The 13111-nt window shown below is 39.8% G+C and overlaps 1 protein-coding gene across 4 annotated transcripts in view; it reads left to right on the top strand.

Moving 5' to 3' along the window:
* The window catches only part of metap1d (methionyl aminopeptidase type 1D (mitochondrial)), a 136597-nt gene that overhangs the window by 31334 nt on the left and 92152 nt on the right, over positions 1-13111 (top strand). The window lies entirely within an intron of this gene.

Below are 13111 nucleotides of genomic sequence, written 5' to 3'. Positions count from 1 at the left end.
GTAAAGGAGTTGGGGGTTTGCTGTTCTGGTTAACAACGGATGGTGCAATCCGGGTCATATTACGATCGAGGAACGTGTTTGTAGACCGGATATGGAACTTTTTGCTGTTGGACTCCAGCCATATTCCACCGAGATACAACACTGGGCGCAATGGGAGATTGTTTCTGCCTGTGGCCGTGGAACTTTGCAGCTCCACCTGTGGAGGGTCAGACACCCTGAGCCGATAGGCTGGTCCTGGGCTTATTTCCATCTGGCATAGTTTGCATCTTGTTGTTTGATTGTTTGTGGTTTTTGTATTGCTATATTTATGCCCTATTCTTGGTTGGTGCGGCTGTAACAGAACCCAATTTCCCTTGGGATCAATAAAGCATATCTATCTATCTATCTAAGATACAAAGAAAAGCTATTTGGAATTGATGTTTATACCAGTCAAATCAGCTACTTTGTTTGGATAGATGGCACAATGGTGCAACAGGTAGTTTGCATGCCCAGCAGCTCCTGTGACCTGGTTTTTAAACCTGACTTCCTGACTTTCTGTGTGTGGAGTTTGTTCATTGTCCTTATGGCTCTGGATTTCCTGTGCTCTGATTTCCTTCCGCATCCCAAAGTTGGTAGGTTAATTGATGACCGTAAGTTTTCCCCAGTGTAGATAGGTGGTAAGAAAATCAGGGTGGAGTTGATGAATATGAAAATAGAGGAATAAATGGATTAAAATTATTGATTGGATTGCTCTGAGAACTGGCATTAACTTGATGGGCTGAACGACCTCCTTTTATGTCATTAGAGAATATGCAATTATGCCAAGCTCCTCCAGTGTTTTTGAAGTTGTACTCATCAAACCAAGAGGAAAGTATTCCATCACTTGACCTGTGCTTGTAGCCACAGTACTTAGGTGGCTGGCCACCAGCACATTGATAGTTGGTATCTTGACAATAATAAAGCCATTGGATGTCAAAGTAAGTTGGTTAAATACGTTACTAGTGGAGGTGGTCATTGCCCGGATATTTGTGGTGCTAATGTTACTTGCTACCATGGAAGAAAATCTGTGAAATATGATAAATAATAAATGAAATTTTGAATGGATGCTAGAAAGTATATAATTGACTGACATCAAATTAAACGTAAATTTCTAATCACTTTATTGAGGAAAAATTATTCAAATTGGAAGTAAATAAAAAGGTAGAAACAATGATTTTAAAAAGTAAACAAAATTAACAATAAATTAAGGTTAATGAAGCATTAGCTATTTAGGTTGGAGAGCAGGCTCATAGAGAAAATTAAAATATTTCTGTAATATTATTGTTTTGCAAACTCACACCATAATGTTGTGCATTACCCAAAGTGTATCATGTTGTAGCTGAACCATTATAATTCAACATTAATCAATATCAACTGCTTTACATTTCAAGCTTATTGGATCCTATTGCAAAAAATAGTGTCTCTGCTATTTTTATCTTCAACTTTTCACTGCCCTCTTACTACAACCCCTCAACACCATACCCCCCTCCCCCCCACCCCCACAGACTCTTCTCAGTGGTAATCATTCACATAAGGATCTTGAATCTGGAACTTTGCCATGCCTTTGTTCCCACCTTGACCCACATGGAGTGCGTTATCTTTGCTTCACCCATTTACTTGTTCCCATTAAGTACTCTCATCCTGTCATCTTCCTACCACGTTAACATTCTGGTAGATTCAAGACAATCTGAAAATTGACAGTACAGATTAATATCTAAAACATAAATTTAAAGGGGCTGACAGCCAAGTTCACCACAAGGATCAGTAAGTACATCACATAGTGTATTGGAGTACTGTTGTTCACTTGAACCTATGCTGAATAACAGAACAGTACCATTGTCCATAAACAACTTCTATAATTTATTTTCTTCCTGTTCCCATCAACTATTCACAGGTTCTTTCACTCAACCACACACCATGGGTAATTTACAAAAACAAAAATCTGCATATCTTTTGGATGAAGAGGAAACATTAGGTGCCCAGAAAAAAACTTGTGTGTTCACAGGAAGAATGAACAAAGGCATTGACATCACTAGGGACAGAATCCACTGTGCTGTCTTTGTGAATATTTTTCTGCTAAGTAATCTAAGTGATGGGCCTGTCTCTCCAGCAAGTAGCGCAGAAACTGGTCTACATTTCTTGTGATAGCCTCCACCAGCATGAGTAAGTCAGGACATTCGTGAGCTATGGCTTTGCAAATGTATTCCAAGCATGGGTTGAATGCTGTTTTATACCTCTACGATCGTCCACGTGTATCCCTGTTGTATTCATGGAGGGTCTAGGACCAATTTGGCTTTTTATAAATGGAGACAAGAGACTGCAGATGGTGGAATCTGGAGCAAAATACTCCACTATTATCTTTGATCCATCCTCAAATTCGCTTGGACTATTTCTCACATCTCCCATTTCTAGATCACTTTGCCTCCATCTCAGGAAACAAGCTATCCAATGTCATTTGCTATAAACGACTGACTTCCACAACTACCCAGACTGTACCTTCTCCCATCCTATCTTTTTTAAGGATGGCATCCTTACAAGAGACAAGTCCGTTGCATCTGGTCTTGAGATGCAAATTTCCATTCCAGGATATCTGAAATGCCTTCTTTTTTCAAGAAACATAGTGTTGCCCCTACATGGATGATGGAGCCCTTACCAAAATCTCCTCCATTTTCCACATTCCCATCTCCCCCCCTCCACCCCCCCCCCAAGCCCACGATAACTCCGCCTAGACAGAATGAACAGATGCAGAACTCCTTTGGTCCTCACCTTTTACCCTACTAGTTTCCACCTCCAGCACATAGTTCTGTCTTTCTGCCAGCTGCAATGCTATCCCACCACTTGTCACACTTCCACTCCCCCTAACTTTCTCTTTTCTCAGGGCTACAATTGGGGAACCGTGTCCAGTTCTGGTCACCTCACTATAGGAAGGATGTGGAAGCATTGGAAAGGGTACAGAGGAGATTTACCTGAATGCTGCCTGGTTTAGAGAGTATGCATTATGATCAGAGATTAAGGGAGCTAGGGCTTTACTCTTTGGAGAGAAGGAGGATGAGAGAAGACACGATAGAGGTATACAAGATATTAAGAGGAATAGATAAAGTGGATAGCCAGTGCCTCTTCCCCAGGGCACCACTGCTGAATACAAGAGGACATGGCTTTAAGGTAAGGGGTGGGAAGTTCAAGGGTGATATTAGAGGAAGAATTTTACTCAGAGAGTGGTTGGTGCGTGGAATGCACTGCCTGAGTCAGTGGTGGAGGCAGATACACTAGTGAAATTTAAGAGACTACTAGACAGGTATATGGAGGAATTTAAGGTGGGGGCTTATGTGGGAGGCAGGGTTTAAGGGTTGGCACAACATTGTGGGCCGAAGGGCCTTACTGTGCTGTACTGTTCTATGTTCTATAACTCCACGGTTAATTCATCCCTCCCATCCTCGGGTATTTACCCCTACTATTGCAAAAGGTGCAACATCTGCCCCTACACCTCCTCCCTCATCATCAAGTCTAAACAGATGAGGGATATGTTCACATGAACCTCCACCTGCCTTGTCTTTTGCCTCCACTGCTCTTCTTGTGGCCTCTACATCAGGAATTCCAAGCATTGACTCAATGACGACTCTGCCTTGTGCCTGCACCCTGTGAATCATAGCCATCCTGAGCTCCTTTGGAAGCCAGTTTTGCTCTCCTCCTCACTCCCACATCGACCTATCTGTTCTTAGTCTCCTGCATTGCCATAGTAAAGCCAAATGCAGACGAAAAGAACAGCACCTCATATTCTGCTTGAGTAGTCCCATACTATGCTTTGTCAGAAACTAACTTCTAGGCATATTTCTGCAATTTTTCTCTTGTAATGTTTGTTACAGTACCTCTTAGCTGTATCTTCTATTCACTTCAGCTTGAGCGACTCAGCTTCCAGTCCAAAGCCTGAATAAATCCTAATTTGTCATAGCTTACCTACATTGTGTTTTCCATTTTCTTGTTTTCTATTACCTGTAAAAATGTAAAGGATGTGTATTCACTAAAAGAAACTGCAAAAGATTAGTTTATCACTTGAGAAACTTAAAAAAATGAACAGAATCGCTGCAAACACTGAAGAGAAAGTGAATAAGCCATGTGTAGAAGGAGATAAAAGGTGAAGGAAGACAAAAGCAGATACTCGTAAAGCTGAAGTGTGGGAATTAAACGGGGAGCTAGTTATAGCAAGAGGTGCCCATATTTTTTAAATTAGGGTGCTAAACACATGAGTAAGCAACTGCCAAGACACTACAAATTACTTGGAAATTCTAGAAGCAAACTAGAAATAATTAATTTTTTGAAACTGCCAACCATTGATTTGCTAGTGAGACTTGCATTTTGGAAATGTTTACTGTTGTAAGTGTCACTAGCACCATGCAAATTCTTGTGTGAGGCAATGGCTAGCAATACTAGTGGTTAAGTAACGTCGAAAGATGTAACACACACTGTTTCTGGTCAGCAAGTCAGAAGGAGCTGCCAACTGCAAGCAGGACAAAGCTAGTCAGCCTGATTCAGGACTGCACCAACGACTAAATGACTACCAATGGGTGTTTGTAAGTTTCAGTTAAAACATTATCTTTTGAACTTGAAATTAGAATCTTGTAATTTTGTATTAGAAGTGAAACATTGGTTAGTTCTTAGTTTGTTCTATCTACAAAAGTTACAGGAAATGACAGGATTAACAGAAGATACTTCAGGGAAACCCTTACAAATTCAACTTAACCTGTATTTGAAAATATTTAAAAATACTGCAGATGCAGGAGATTTAAAATAAAAACAGAAAATGGTGGAGATGTTCAGAAATTCTGAAGAAAGGGTCTTGAATTGAAACATTAAATCTGTTTCTCTTTCCATAGATGCAGCTGGACCTGCTTGAGTGTTCCCAGTATTTTCTGTTTTTATTTCAAACTGTGGTTGTTTTCGCCCATTCAGTAATTCTTTAAACAACGTAAGAAATGGAAGCAGAATATATTGACCCTTTGGAGTCTTTTCTGCTATTCAAACTGATTTATTTTACATCAGTGTAGGTTTCCTGCACTAATCTGGTATCACTTAATTGTCCTAATATCTTAACATTTATCAAAACCATTATTAGAAATGTTGTGTTTTTTTCCCCAGAACATGCAAAACCTCATCTTTTGCCAGGTTCAGTTGAGAAAACCTTTCTGTAACACTCCGTACTGTGTCTTCTGCCTTTTCCCCCTTATCCGTGGAATCTTGAAACAGCACAGCCGCTGTCCTCGTGCTTGCGAGACTGACTCTCTTGTGCTGTCCAACAGATACAGGTTCTTACTGGGTACTGCTTGATATCAAGAATTATAGAGCCATACCATCATACAACACAGAAACAGGACCAATAGCCCGCCATGACCACGCCTATCATAATATAATCATTCCATTTAGCACACTGATCTGTAGCTCCCTATACCTCAGCAATTAAAATACTCATCCAGATAGTTCGTGAACTCGTGAGAGCACCTGCCTGCACCATCTTCACAGGGCAGCATGTTCCTGAGTGCAACAATTATTTTCCCTGGATCTCTTCCACCTTTCTTATTGCTTGCCTTAAATCTATATTCTCTGATATAAAATGTCTCTGTCACTGGAAAAGTTTCTCATTATCCACCCTATCTGTACAGCTTATAACTTTAGATACCTGTATCACACCCACTTTTAGTCGTTTCTGCTCCAGGGAAAACAATCTCAGCCTATCCAGATTCTCCTCGTAACCAGAACATCCCATCCCAGATAACAACCTGATGAACTCCCGACTCATTCTTCCCCAATGCACTCAAATTCTTCCCCTGACATAGTGACCACTGTATTCTTGCTGTGATCTAAAGAAAGTTTTATGATGTTGTACTGTGAACTTAATTTTAGCCGGCCATTGGTGTAATGACTTCCACGCCAAACTTCGAGGCGAATGGTCCCGGGATCGAATTCAGCCGGCTCCTTGCACACCTTCTATCTGTCTTGAGTTGAGTGTTGAGCAAGCAGCTCAGCCTCATAAAAACAGATAAATTCTAACGATAGCAGAGGTTGCTGCCCGATGCACCACAAGGTGCGGAGAGGATCAATAAACCATGAACGTAATGCTCTTAAATTCTATGCCATGTCTAATTAAAACCAGTATCCTGTGTGCTTGAAGATGCAATCACCAGCTGATTCCTTCAACCCCCTAGATCCACTAGGCAAACTTGTAATTCTTAATGTGTAATAAAGGTTTTTAAATGTTCCTGTGTGAGATTCTATCTGTAGCGTGTGGCACTAGTAGACCCACCAATGTCTCATGTTTCTGTACCAGAAGCAACAACAATACTGCCTTCCTTTTTTGCATCTGGACACATTGCTCTGTGCTGTGGCCTTCAGAATTGCAATAATACAATTGGCTCTCAAGGACATGTCTGCTCTTTCTATATACAGGATAAATGTCTTGAGTCTGATCTTATTTCTTGAAATATCCATTACGTTCACTCTCTGTCATCATTACTGCTCTACCTAGTAAACTATATTCACTGTTAACATCACATTAGATTGCTGTTCACACTGTTACTCTCTCAAGTATCAACATCCCAAATTTGTTGGTAATGTAGTATCTGTAGGCTCTTTGGTGTTCCTACTTGCAAATTTGGAGTTATCAACAAAACATCTTTTATTGAAAGTGGTTAACATTCAACAAATAGCTGGAAACATTACAGAAATGTATCAAAAGTCACAGATGATAGTGCACCCATTTACTAAAGATACATTAACTCTTGTATGTATTATAGTTTATAATGACCAATATCAATAATACTGGATTCCTCATTGACTCTTGAACAAAATTCATTACTGTCTCCATCAGTCTTCTGGATTACCTCAACTAACCTTGATTCCAACAATGTCAAGACCTGAGTTGTAGCTAAGTATTTCATTGCATCTTTAGAGAGGTGCAACTATTGAGTTGAGGGTCACAAATATGATTGTGAAAGAACCAAGCAGGATGCTATGATATTTGTGATTACTTGTATGCACTTTTTGCAAACTTAGAGCAACATCCTTTACAGCTGAAATATAGAGAGAGAAAAAATTCCCATTTACCTTAGAGACCAAACTTGGAATCCATTCAGCAGAAGAAAAAAATAAATATGCTTAAATATGATTGTAAAGATGAAAAGATAGGGGTTCAAAGGTATATTTAATGTCAGAAAAATGTATACAATATACATCCTGAAATGCTTTTTCTTTGCAACCATCCACGAAAACAGAGGGGTGCACCAAGGAATGAATGACAGTTAAATGTTAGAACCCCAAAGTACCTCCCAACTCCCCTCCCTCCCGCGTGTAAGCGGCAGCAGGCAACAATCCCTCCTGCCCCCCCACTGGCAAAAAAAAACATCGGCACCCGCCATTGAGCACTCAAGCATGAGCAAAGCAACAGCAAAGACACAGACTTCCAGTTACCCCAAAGACTTCGCGTTTCTTCCCCCCCCCCCCCCAATAAGGGAGAAAGATGCATCTCTGTTTCACAGTGAGGGGAGACATAACAAACAACTCACTGGTTTACGATGTTAAAAGTCCATTACGTCGCTTTTTTCAAGCTCTATGCCCAAAGATTTTAGGTCTCTGGGCACACAGCCATAGATATTCTGACTCCCCCAAAGGCACATGTATCTCTTGCCGTGACACCGACCTTCGATCCGCCCGTCTCCTGAGCCCCGAGATCCGAAGCCTTCAAAGTTGAACCGAACTTAGGCCGAGCCCTTGGCGTGCCGAACAACGGCCAGTTATGAAACCCCGAGACCAGGTCTCATTCCCGCAAAGAACCACGGTCAACATGTAACTCCAGGTCAGGATCTTCAAAAGTACCCTGAAAGGGAAAAATAGAGATATTAAAGATGGAAATATAGCTGTTTCCGAAGACAAAGGAGTGGCTGTTTAGTGCCATAATCACGTATGTAAAGATATTTTCAATGTAGTTATGTGTTATTTAAAGGAAAATTTTGAAGACATAAACCAGGTCTAGGCCACCTGGCACCTGCCTTTTAATAATAATATGGTTTATCTCAGAATCAGAATCAGGTTTATTATCACTGGCATGTGTTATGAAATTTGTTAACTTAGCAGCAGCAGTTCAATGCAGTACAATATATAGAAGAAAAAGAAGAAAAAAAAAATTAAATTACAGTATATATTGAATAGATTAAAAATTGTGCTGAAAAACAGAAATAATATACTGTCAAAAAGTGGGGGAGATTTCACTGGTTCAATGTCCACTTAGGAATCAGATAGCAGAGAGGAAGAAGCTGTTCCTGAATCGCTGAGTGTGTGCCTTCAGGCTTCTGTGCCTCCTATCTGATGGTAACAGTGAGAAAAGGGCATGCCCTGGGTGCTGGAGGTCCTTAATAATGGACGCTGCCTTTCTGAGACGCCGCTCGTTGAAGATGTCTTGGGTACTTTGTAGGCTCGTACCCAAGATAGAGCCAACTAAATTTACAACCCTCTGTAACTTCTTTTGGTCTTGTGCGGTAGCCCCCCCCCCCCCCCCCATACCAGACAGTGTTGCAGCCTGTCAGAATGTTCTCCACGGTACAGCTATAGAAATTTCTAAGTGTATTGCTATATTCTGTCTGCATTGCTCTTTACAATCTTTAACTGTCCATTCCTTTGTTTTTCACATCTTTCTACAAATATTCAATGACTTTGTTTTTACCACCCTTGAGGAAGAATTCCAAAGGTTTATGACACTTCCAAAGATTTATGACACTTTGAAAGAAAAAAAAACTCTCCTTATTTCTGTCTTAAATGGGCAACCCATTATTTTTAAATAACAAATGATGGTTCTCGATGCTCCTACAATAAGAAATGTCTCTCCACATTCACTCTCAAGATCCCTCAGGATCATTATTTTTCACTCAAGTCCACTGTCAGCCTTATAAACCCTAGTGGAATCAATGTGGTCCATCCAACCTTTCATCATGAAACAACTTACACATTTCAGTGATTAAGCTAATAAATCTTTTCTGAACTGCTTCAAATATATAACATCCTTCTTGAACTGAGGTGTTCCTGGCTTGTTGAGTATTTAGTTCATATTAATTTAGGTTTAGGTGGCTTTTGATTGTTTGCAATATCAGTTCAAAGGAATGAAACCACTTTGGAACAAATACACCCATGGTCTATCTCAGGAATGTACTGCAGAAAGCATGTTAGAACTCAATATGGTGAATTCATACAGGAACCAATATTATTAGACATAAATATTTATCTGCCAATAGGGTTTGTAAAATCAAAGCCTCCGTATAATCTATCATACTGAAGATTTGTAAAAATGTATGTAAATAAGGGAAGTCTGCAGCTTGTTTTTGGAGTTTTTGACAAAATAATATTGGCTAACATTACAGAAACATTTGGCTGCCAGTTACTTTATATATGTGTAGATTTACTGAAGACAAACTTGTAACCGTCACTTTCTGGGTTCGAGCTAGTCCTCCTTCCCCTCCCCCCCCCCCCCCACCACCTTCTTCTGGTGTCTTTCCCCTTCCTTTCCAATCCAGAAGAAAGGTCTCAGACTGAAACGTCAACTGTTTTCTCATTTCCACAGATGCTACCTGACCAGCTGAGTTCTTCCAGCATTTTGTGTGTGTTACTCTCTCTGTAAATCTGCAGAGTTGTTATTCCTTATAGATATTGCATTTATTTTATCTTTTCTTTATTAAATTTATGTCAAAATGAAATGTCACATCTTCCTGTTCAGGCTACAAGATTGTCATGACCTGCTTGCTTGTACTCGAACGCTGTTGTTACTGCTTTGATGTGCCCTGAAGCAATTACACTGGACAACAAAGATTTTGCTTCCTGAATACCTTTAGGTATATCTTATGAATTTTGGACGACTGATCATGAAAATCACCATGAAATTTCCCTATCACACACCATTTTTTAATAAACTTATGTTTATTATTTCAATTCATAATTCAAGTCAATTAAAATGTTGCCTACAATTAAGCTGGAAAGTTTCCTATCTTGTCCAGGCATGCTTGGGCATGCTTAGGCGGCGCAGCTGCTGCATGGCAGGACAGGTTTTAGTAATAATTATTGGGTTCAGGACTGTAAGGATGGAATTTGCTATCACTATGCACAAAAATTTTTATGAAGGATTTTGATATTTGAGACAGATGCTTCCCAGAATAACTGATGCCAAGATTAAGGAAAGCATTTTTGTTGGTCCACAAATCAAACGGGTCGTCAATGACAGGCAATTTGAAGAACTTCCAGTGGGACTGGAGAAAATCACATGGAAGGCATTCAAGGAAGTTGTTGAAATTTTTCTTGGCATCTACAGAGCACCAAACTACATGCAGCTGGTTGAAAGCTTGCTTCAAGCATATAAAACCATGAAATGTAACATGTCACTAAGGATTCATTTTCTGCATTCCCATTTTGACTTCTTCCCTGCAAATCTTGACACAAGCGAGAAGCCTCAGACACTGAGTACAAATGAAAATCATTAACAAAATATTTTAACTTAGTTGAACTATTGCAAAGCATCAGCACCATTATGCAATTAAACACTAATATTCAATAAAAGTTACTTTGTTGTTTCTCCAAACTCCTATGTGGTACAAGTAGTCTGAAATTATATTTGTGTTCATCTTCAAGCAGTCTACCATAAACAAAAAAAAATTCTGAGGAAGCAACACTTTTGAAAAAATTTGTTGTCCAATATTATCCTTCCTTAGTTGAGATCACATTCATTCATTAATCCTGTAAAATTGAGTTAACTGAAATTTTGAGGGGACTACCAGTATGGAGGTTTAATATCTATCTAGACAGTTGAAATGAAATGCCTGTTAGTGTGTTTAATTTCTATATAAGTTTACAGAAATTTAATTGATAGCATCAAAACCAAAGATATGTGAGTTTTAATAACAAAGTATAAGGAATCTTCAGGCCAGTTCGAACTCTCAAATTAGTTTGACTTCACTGATATTTCCATTTAGGCCTGCAATTTTTTAAAAGAAAACCTTATTTTCCCTCTTGAAAGTCAATATTACATCTGCTTCTACCACTCTTTTAGTGATTTCCAGATCGTAATAATATTCAAAGTACATTTATTATCAGAGGATATATTATACAACCTTGAGATTTGTCTCCTTACAGGCAGCCACAAAACAAGAAACCCAAAACAATCCATTAAAAAAAGATGTGCAAAGAGAGAGGAAAAAAAAAAGCAAATCCTGCAAATAATATAAGTAAGCAAATAGCATTTAGAATGAAAGTGAGTCCATAGACATGAAACCCAGCGTAGGCCCACGGCCTCAGCCTCAGTCTCAGTGCAGCAAAAAAATGGAGTAAATGTCGTAGAGTAGTGAGCAGAACTGTCCTAACACCCATCCTTTTCAATCCATCCAGGCTGGCGTTTAAATCATAATATATTTTTTGATAAAGGAAATTTTTCTCACATTGTACTAGATCTTAAATTCTATGTTTACTGTTTACCATCCTATTAATGGAAACAGTCTGATGATCTGGAAGAGGGAACTGAGTGTAGTGTAGCAAAATTTGCTGATGACACTAAACTGAGTGGAAAAGCAAATTGTACAGAGGATGTGGAGAGTCTGCAGAGGGACGTAGATGGGTTAAGTGAGTGGGCCAAGGTCTGGCAGATGGAATACAACGTTGGTAAATGCGAGATCATCCACTTTGGAAGGAATAATAGAAGAGCAGATTATTATTTAAATGGTGAAAGATTGCAGCATGCTGTTGTGCAGAGGGACTTGGGAGTGCTTGTTCATGAATCGCAAAAGTTGGCTTGCAGGTACAACAGGTTATTAAGAAGGCAAACGGAATGTTGGCCTTTATTGCTAGAGGGGTTGAATTCAAGAGCAGGGAAGCCATGCTGCAACAAGTATACGGTACTGGTGAGGCCGCACCTGGAGTACTGTGTGCAGTTCTGGTCTTCATACTTGAGGAAGGATATACTGGCTTTGGAGGCAGTGCAGAGGAGGTTCACCAGGTTGATTCCAGGGATGAAGGGGTTAACCTATGAGGGGAGATTGAGTCACCTGGGACTATACTCTCTGGAATTTAGAAGAATGAGAGGGGATCTTATAGAAACATACAAAATTTTGAAAGGGATAGATAAGATAGTAGGAAAGTTGTTTTAAGACTAGAACTGGGGGACATTGCCTCAAGATTCAGGGGAGAACATCTAGGATGGAGGTGAGGAGAAACTGTTTTTCCCAGAGAGTGGTGAATCTGTGGAATTCTCTGCCCAGGGAAGCAGTTGAGGCTTCTTCACTAAATACAAACCCCATTTCCGGAAAAGTTAGGATATTTTCCAAAATGCAGTAAAAACAAAAATCTGTGATATGTTAATTCACGTGAACCTTTATTTAACTGACAAAAGTACAAAGAGAAGATTTTCAATAGTTTTACTGACCAACTTAATTGTATTTTGTAAACGTACACAAATTTAGAATTTGATGGCTGCCACACACTCAACAAAAGTTGGGATAGAGTTAAAATAAGATTGAAAAGTGCACAGAATATTCAAGTAACACCGGTTTGGAAGACTCCATATTAAGCAGGCTAATTGGTAGCAGGTGAGGTATCATGATTGGGTATAAAAGTAGCATCCATCAAAGGCTCAGTCTTTGCAAGCAAGGATGGGTCGTGGCTCACCCCTTTGTGCCAAAATTCGTGAGAGAATTGTTAGAGCAAAAGGAACATTTCTCAACGCAAGATTGCAGAGAATTTAGGTCTTTCAACATCTACAGTACGTAATATTGTGAAAAGATTCAGAGAATTCAGAGACATCTCAGTGCGTAAAGGGCAAGGTTGGAAACCACTGTTGAATGGGCATGATCTTCAAGCCCTCAGGCGGCACTGCCTAAGAAACCGTCACGCTACTGTGACAATTATAGTCGCCTGGGCTCGGGAGTACTTCGGAAAACCATTGTCACTCAACACAGTCCGTCGCTGCATCCAGAAATGCAACTTGAAACTGTATTACGCAAGGAGGAAGCCATACATCAACTCTATGCAGAAACGCCGGCGAGTTCTGTGGGCCCGAGCTCATCTCAGATGGACCAAA

The sequence above is a fragment of the Mobula birostris genome, chromosome 6 (assembly GCF_030028105.1).
Source record: "Mobula birostris isolate sMobBir1 chromosome 6, sMobBir1.hap1, whole genome shotgun sequence".
Lineage (NCBI taxonomy): Eukaryota > Metazoa > Chordata > Chondrichthyes > Myliobatiformes > Myliobatidae > Mobula > Mobula birostris.
Note: the sequence above shows the minus strand (reverse complement) of the source record. Positions and strands in the feature narration are given on the sequence as shown.